Below are 8,095 nucleotides of genomic sequence, written 5' to 3' on the forward strand. Positions count from 1 at the left end.
TCCTCGAGTGTCTCTCAACATTCTTCACTCATATTAGACATGTTTTAGTAACTTTAAATGAATTGAAATGGCGTATGGCTTTTAGTGCGGGGACATCCCAGGACGGGTTCGGCTCGCCAGGTGCAAGTTTTTTGATTTGACATCCGTAGGTGACCTGCGCGTCGTAATGAAAATGAAATGATGATGAAGACAACACATACGCACAGCCCCAATGCCAGAGAAGTTAACCAATGATGGTTAAAATTTCCGACCCTGGCGGGAATCGAACCCGGGACTCCTGTGACCAAAGGCCAGCACGCTAACCATTTAGCCATGGAACCGGACGTAACTTTGAATAAATACAATGTTTCGTGTTTTTACATAATTTCTTACGCTGTAGTTTAAAACTGTGAAGAACAGACAGACTGAGCAGATCCAGTGGTATTTCAAGGTACTCATATACTTCAGCCTCTTGTCGGTAGATTTACTAGCACATAAAATAACTACTGCAAGACAAAACTTCGGCACCTCGGCCTCTCAGCAAATCATAAAAAAATACCGAGCTCGATTGCTGCAATCGCTTAAGTGCAGTCAGTATCCAGTATTCGGGAGACAGTGGATTCGAACCTCACTGTCGGCAGGTTTGAAGATGATTTTCCGTGGTTTATCGTTTTCACACCAGGCAAATGCTGGAGCTGTACCTTAAGGTCACGGCCGCTTCCTTCACATTCCTAGCCCTTTCCTGTCGCATCATCTTCTTAAGACCTATCTGTGTCGGTGCGACGTAAAGCAAATTGTAAATAAATCAAAAAATGTAGTTAGTGGGACGAAAACCAAATAATATTATTTTATTTTGAAGAACACTTCATTTCCGCTTGGAATCCATATGCAAATTGCTTCGAGGCTGCGTTATTAAGTGGTCTGCCCCGATAGAGATATTCTCACATCAGCTCTTCAAGCAGCCATCTCTTTCCCCTTTATCCTCCTTATATACTGGTAGTTTCGGCTAACCTGACAATGCTCACCATCTGCTATGTTCTTTATCCTTCTCCTTCTCTTCACCATTCCCGCCAGTAAGTACATTAGCAAATATTTTCTTCGTAGCTAATGCCAAAGTCAGTTCCTCTTCGTGAACTGAAGACATTTAACAGATTTTTTTTCTGTGCTTTCCACAAATTTTCCCCAGTCGAGTTATCGTCCACAATCAAATATTAAACCCTACCGATCTCCTTTCGTCATCGTTACTCAGCGATTAGAACTTGGTTTCATACAAAACACCCTTCACTAGTATCTTCCTGAGAACCGTGTCCAAGCATCCCCAGAGTAATCTGCTGAAGGCGTCCTTGGTTATGGCAACATGACTCTGTATCTCCCTTCTGTATCTCATATCATCTGTTACGATGATCCGAGTACCTGAAGGCTGGCATTTGCTCAAAATTTTAACAGAGGGCGGTAATTTTCTCTAGCTCCCCTTCGGGGCTACAGAACGACAATAATCCACTGTCTTTGCACTGCGTAATATAACATTATCTGCGGAGATAATGACTCTTATGAATAAAAGTGAAAAATTACTCTCAGCTCACAGTTTTGGAGCAGTTACTCGCATTTGTATGAATAAAACACGGCAGTACATGCTCACTTTGAGAGCAAATTCTACACCTTGAGCAGTCACTAGCTTCCTATTCAGTCACAGAGCATTTAATACTGGTATGAATAAAATATACATTTTTATCACCTGATTCACTATTGATTCACTACTCGTGAAATTTGGAGTTACCTCAGTAGGTGACTCAAAGTCGAGTAGTATACAGCGTAAACTTGAAATGGCGCAGAAAGGTTTACACAATCCGTAGAGAGTCAGGGAGGTTAACCGTAAAGAGCTTTATAGGTTTCAGCAGCAGAATGTTCAGTGGTTAGCGCAGCACTTCTTGGAGGACACCAAAGAAAGTGTAGTGGAACTTTGCGTAGAGAAGAGAAAATGCAAATCTTGCGTTACGTGGGTGATCCAATATTGAATTATAACTGAGGACAGCCGGATAAGGACAAATATCTATATACCAATGGATGTATTGTAAAATGAAATTTGCCTCTCTAAATTGTGATGATATGGGTTACGGATATAAGAAGGCAGTAATAGAGGAGAAATTTAAGAGCAGGGATTCTTAGGCAAACAGATATGAAGATGACTTATGGTGTTATTACTTAAGCCTAACGAGGCAAGGCAGAGGCAAGAAATTAAAGAGGAAAAAGAGAAGTAGAGGAAAATACAGTAAATTTTATAGCAAACACCTTACGATGTGAAATCATGGGTAACACTCCACGGTACTGTTCAAATATTAACGGTCCCTTTAGAGCTGTTAGAAGACTATTGTAGCCTTCAACGGTATTCCGCAAATATCCCGCAGAATGGCAGCATGACGGCTCTCTTCCATTCCACGCAAGGAACAACCACGACTTTACAGGAATATTGACGAAAATAACATCAGCCTATTTTACTTTCCTGTTGGCAAGCAGCCAGATACGTTGCTATGGTAACCGGTAGGTTTGTTGTCGATCTGCCGGCCATTCATTTCAGAGCATGAAACCCGCAGAATGTAGTAATTTTCTCAGTTATTTGAAGAGTAAACGAACTTATGCTTATAACAAAAGTTGTTTCAAATTAAGGTACGTTTCACATGTAGTCCTACGATTGTACACAAAATCAATAGTATAAGAGAAAATGGAAGAAAAGTGTTATGGTTTCCCTATAAACTCTCATTGTATTCAGTGATTTTAAAACCATATGCATATCTAAGCCTTCCACTGGATGAGTATACTCTATAGATGAAGTTTGGTCGAAATCTCTCTATCCATAAATGTAGGAGATGATGGAAAATTTCATAGCACCAACCATGTAGAACACTAAGAGAGGCGCGAGATGGCGGAATCCGTTCGTTGATATGATCTACCGTTTATAAGCAGTAAATATCGAAATGAAGGGCTGCACTTTTAAACGTGCCCATACTTATCTATATAAATAAAGTTGTAGGGGGTCCGCTCTCTGTGATTTCGTTTGTTTTGCCAATTCTTCAGATGATTATCCGATTTAGGTCAACTCAAGACCGTGTCAGTGGTTTTTAGCTTTCGTGTCAGTTTGTCCGTCTGTTCCACCAACACGGGGAAATTGCTGGATAGATCTCGTTCAAACTTTATATTGAGAGAGTAAACTCATCTAGGGGAAGGTATAGATATACATATAATTTAAAAATCGCTGAATAGAATGGGGGTTTATAGGGACACCGCAACAGTTTTCTTCCATTTTCTCTTATAGTATTGATTTTCTATAAATTCCGTGGACTACATCTGAAATTTCCCTTCATTTTAAACATCCTTCGTTATGCACATAAATTCGGTTGGTCACTGGACGCTCTCTACTTTGAGAGAAATTCCCAGGCTGTTCAAATGTATTATTTTTAGGCTCCGAAAAATGCCGAAATATGAAGGCAATTTTAATGACGGTGCAGACCTTCGTTTCGTGGTAACTACTTTCTAAACATTAAGTCATTTCACAAAGCAGATGATACAATCGCTGCTCAATTTGGAGAGACCTTCAACATTCGTCATATTCCTTACTATCATATCTCGATTCTTTATACTTTAGATAGAGCAGCATTTCTCGATTTTTATCAAACCTCTCCAACTCTATTTTGACTGGCATTAGGAGAGGGGGCCTGTCATTATAATTAAAACTATCCACCTCGATTGCAAATGACAGCTGGCAAGTGAGCCTCCAGAACTCGAGTGCGAATGGCAGTAGGAAATGTGGCCTGCCATTATCATCTACATTTCCCGAAAGTGCCCTTTAATCGGAAACAACGTATGGGGTCCTCCTCGTTTTGTTTCTCGGATAGCGCTAAGAGACATGCAATTTAATATACTAATACTCGCTGCGTGTGCAGTAACTTACATAGAACTCCGTATACAAGTAGAATACCGTAGCGAAGCACGGGTACATTTGCTAATATATGATTGTAAAGGACTTGGCCACATTGCCACATGTAACGCAAAGGAAGAATTTAGAAGCATGGATGTTTCTTGGCCTGGATCTGCACACGATTCCCGCATCTGGAGATATTCCATATGTACAGAGTACTAAGAGAGAACACAGCAAATGCTCTGCTACTTGCTGATGCTGATTATGCAACTGCGCCTTGGCTGATGACACCGTATCAGAACCCTGCAATTCCAGAGCAGCTATCTTTAAAATAAGTGCCATAAATAGGAAAGAGTAATAATTGAAAGGTGTTTGGGTCAAGTAAAACAACGTTTTCCAACACCACACACTAAAGTTGGACAAGCTGCAGAGAAAGTACCTTCAACTGTTCTGTGCTGCTTTGTTCTACACAATATTGCTAATCATTTAAATTATCAGGATTACCATGTGCCCGAAACTGACAAAAATGTAAAGAAATCATTGGGAAAGATGAAGCTGCTCCTCCTTTGAGTGTAAGAGAGAAAGGACAGCGATGGCGAGATGACATTGCAAAGATTGTATATGGATTTCTGTGATAAGTAATAAGCAACTTCTATCAATGTTCGGTAGTTTGCGACAGCATTTAATCACTTCTTCACCTTTTACGGTAACTAAAAGCAAAATTATTATACACTTGAATGTTATCACTGAACTCACAGTGTAAAGTATGTGGGATTAATATTTGTAACACTTTCAGCAGTTTCCGCACTTGTACTATTTTCTCTGTACTTTTTCTCCCTCGATAGTTTTTCCTTTTCTAGCCTCAGAACAGCTAGTTTCTCTAGAAGAACTAATCTCTGCAGCTTGTGAATAGACAAAGATTTTGTTTGCGCTGTCTTTTCAATGTTACCCGTATATTTCTTGTCTCCTTTTTTACGATAGTCTCCAGACCTGGACATGGGCATAGAAGCTGGCTGTGAACTATCACTTGCAGATTAGAAAGTCTTAGGACCACCCCCGCCACCCCTACCACCCCCACCACCACCTACATCTGCACCTTTAGATGACGGATTTTCCCGAGTGCCACCAGTGACCTAGCCTGATAATTGTAAAATTATATTAAATAGAGATAAAAACATTAAAACATCTAAGTTATATTCCGTACTTATTCATAAAATACTCAGCAATATAAAACAATGTGTTATTTTGAAGTTATTTTATACTACATTTATGTCTTGAAATTGATGGATTGCTGTCTCTTTCCATAAGGTAATAAAGGATCTGCTCTCGGATTTTAAGCACTATACTTTTGTTTACAGTCCCCATTAGGTCCGTCTTCGTTTTCAGTCTACTTCATATATTAAAGATTTTCTTACCAGGTGAGTTGGCCATGTGGTTGGGAGCGCACAGCTGTAAGCTCGCATCCGGGAGATAGTGGCTTCGAACCCCACTGTCGGCAGCCCTGAAGATGGTTTTCCATGGCTTCCCATTTTCACACCAGGCAAAGGACACGGCCGCTTCCTTCCCATTACTAGGCCTTTCCTGTCCCATCGTCGCCATAAGACCTATCTGTGTCGGTGTGACGTAAAGGAACTAGCAAAAAAAAATTCTTAGATAACTGCTCTTCTGTAACTCCTACACCATGTTTTGACTGATATGTCGACATAATTTATTTTAAAGCTATAGATTTCTGCTTTCTGGACTCTGATAACTGCGACTTTTAAAACAAAACGGGGAAATCTTCAATAATTGACACAAATGAAACCTGGGCCTCTCGGCCAGTTTCTTCTTCAGAGGTGCTATCCATGCTAGAATGATAATAAAATTAAGACGTTATAAACGCTCCTGAGTGCTGTCTGTGTTTGTTTATCCTTACACAGCTCCAGTTAGAAGTGATAAAGTACAATTACGTTGATGTCATAAGTGAGCAGTAGCTAAGCGATTCCCCAAGTCACAGAGCAAATATCTGCAGTTGCAGACAACGTTTTATTGAAACGAAATTAAGCAATTGCTCATTCGAGTGAGCCACTTCTCCACTTCTCCGGAGAAACTACGAGTACTCCTGAGAAGTTGCTTACTTATATTTATACGACGCAACACCCATAAGAAGAAGAATAACAAGAGAAGAAGAGGAAGAAGAAAAATACCTTAACTACTGTGTGTACGCGTTTCAATTTCACATCATTTAAGCTGTCGTTTCTCTCTACCAGCCGGCAGAAAAACCGGATCTGAATTAGGCCATCTGTGACTGAGTTTTAATTAATTTTACCTGGTATATACCGAATGTGTCCGTCTCTGCGGTGTAGTGTTTAGTGTGATTAGCTGCCGCGCCGAGGTTCGATTCCCGGATCTGCCACGAAATTTGGAAAGTGGTTCGAGGACTGGAATGAGATCCACTCAGCCTCGAGAGGTCAACTGAGTAGAGTGGATTCGATACTCACCTCAGCCATCCTCGAAGTGGTTTTCCATGGTTTCCCACTTCTCCTCCAGGCAAATGCCGGGATGGTACTTAATTTAAGGCCACGACTACTTCCTTCTCTCTTCCTTGCCAATCCTTTCCAATCAACCCATCCCCCACGAGGTCCCTGTTGAGCATATCATGTGAGACTGCCTGGGCGAGGTACTGGTCCTGCTTACAAGTTGTATCCCCGACTCAAAGTTTTACGCTCCAGTACACTGCACTTGAGGTGGTAGAGGTGGGATCCCTCACAGAGTCCAAGGGAAATATCAACCCTGGACGGTAAACAGATTAAGAAAGGAAGAAAGAAAGAAATGTTGATTGTGCCGATATCATACGATATGGGGTGTGGAATGGATTTCTTTCCACACTTCAAAATGTGACTAGTAAATCTGGTTTGAACCCGTGATATAGGGATCCGAAGAGCGATACTCTACCACTGATCCACAGACGGAGATTTGAAACCGATTAGTATATTGTTAGTAGTATTGACTTCTAAAATATTGAACGCTGCAAAACTTTACTACTATTGACGTAAAAAGTTTACAGGCGATATACTCGTTGCTACGTGCAAGGACCACAACTCCATTACAATAGTATTGATAATACCGAAAATTTCTGTCTCGTTTCCGTATCTGCTTACTTCTAATCTCGTCAGTCCCACATTTAAGTTAACAAATTAATATTACTAATTCAATTAACTGTAATTTGTAAATTTGAATAAGGAATATGCCATCTCGCTGATAAGTTGCCTATGCCCTCATTTGTCTGTACGGGTCACTGGTTGATTTTGATATCGAGTTCTCCAGTTTTGAAAAAAATCAATTATAATCAATTTCCTTGTGCACATCACATGATTATAATTCACAAATTCTTTACCTTTGACGACTGGTGTGGAAACACTTTTACTTGTTGAATTGTTCACTGTAGGCCGTATTACTATTAATAAATCTTTACTGTCCTTGTAACAGTCCCCAATTTCTGTCACTCATTGCATAGGGCTATTACTAAATTTACCTACTTCATCCTAAACTATCTCGTCCCATGGTAAATTTCCTGAGATTATTCAATCCTAATTTTTGCAACAATAAAATCTACACGCATCATTCGTTCGTTTGATTGTCTAAGATAACATATTTTGAATACGTCGGTATAAAGCACCCTATAACCTCTTACATCCGAACATGGTTAACTGTTAATGTTCTCAGATATATCTTGATTTATTTCCAGTTCATTTGACCAAATTACAGTTCGTTACCTCATTATTTCCTGAGAGTTCCTTGTCAATAAATTATAAACATTTCATTGTCGCTTTAATGCTCCGTAAATATCTGCCATGTTTGTTGCCCTCCTTCCTGAGAACTTCTAACTCAAAACGCTCAAAAGCTGAAAGTCCAGTTAGACAGACAACTAACTGAAGAACTGTCTGTTGATAAGCTAGTCTGTGAGCCAGACCGCTCATATCGCAGAATACATTTCAGATGCCTATACTTATTCTATAGTAACTGCTTACCATGTTTATAAGTAGCATTACCTAATATTAGAAACATAAAATAATCATACAAAATATCTTAACTTCACTAACATTTCTAGTAAATCATACATTTTCGTTTATTAATCACTTTAATAGTCCATTAGTGAATTTACGCTTCGCTCCCGGAATTGTTTGGGAATTTAATACACAGACCGACTGAATAGCATAAGTT

The sequence above is a fragment of the Anabrus simplex genome, chromosome 4 (genome assembly GCF_040414725.1).
Source record: "Anabrus simplex isolate iqAnaSimp1 chromosome 4, ASM4041472v1, whole genome shotgun sequence".
Classification (NCBI taxonomy): Eukaryota; Metazoa; Arthropoda; class Insecta; order Orthoptera; family Tettigoniidae; genus Anabrus; species Anabrus simplex.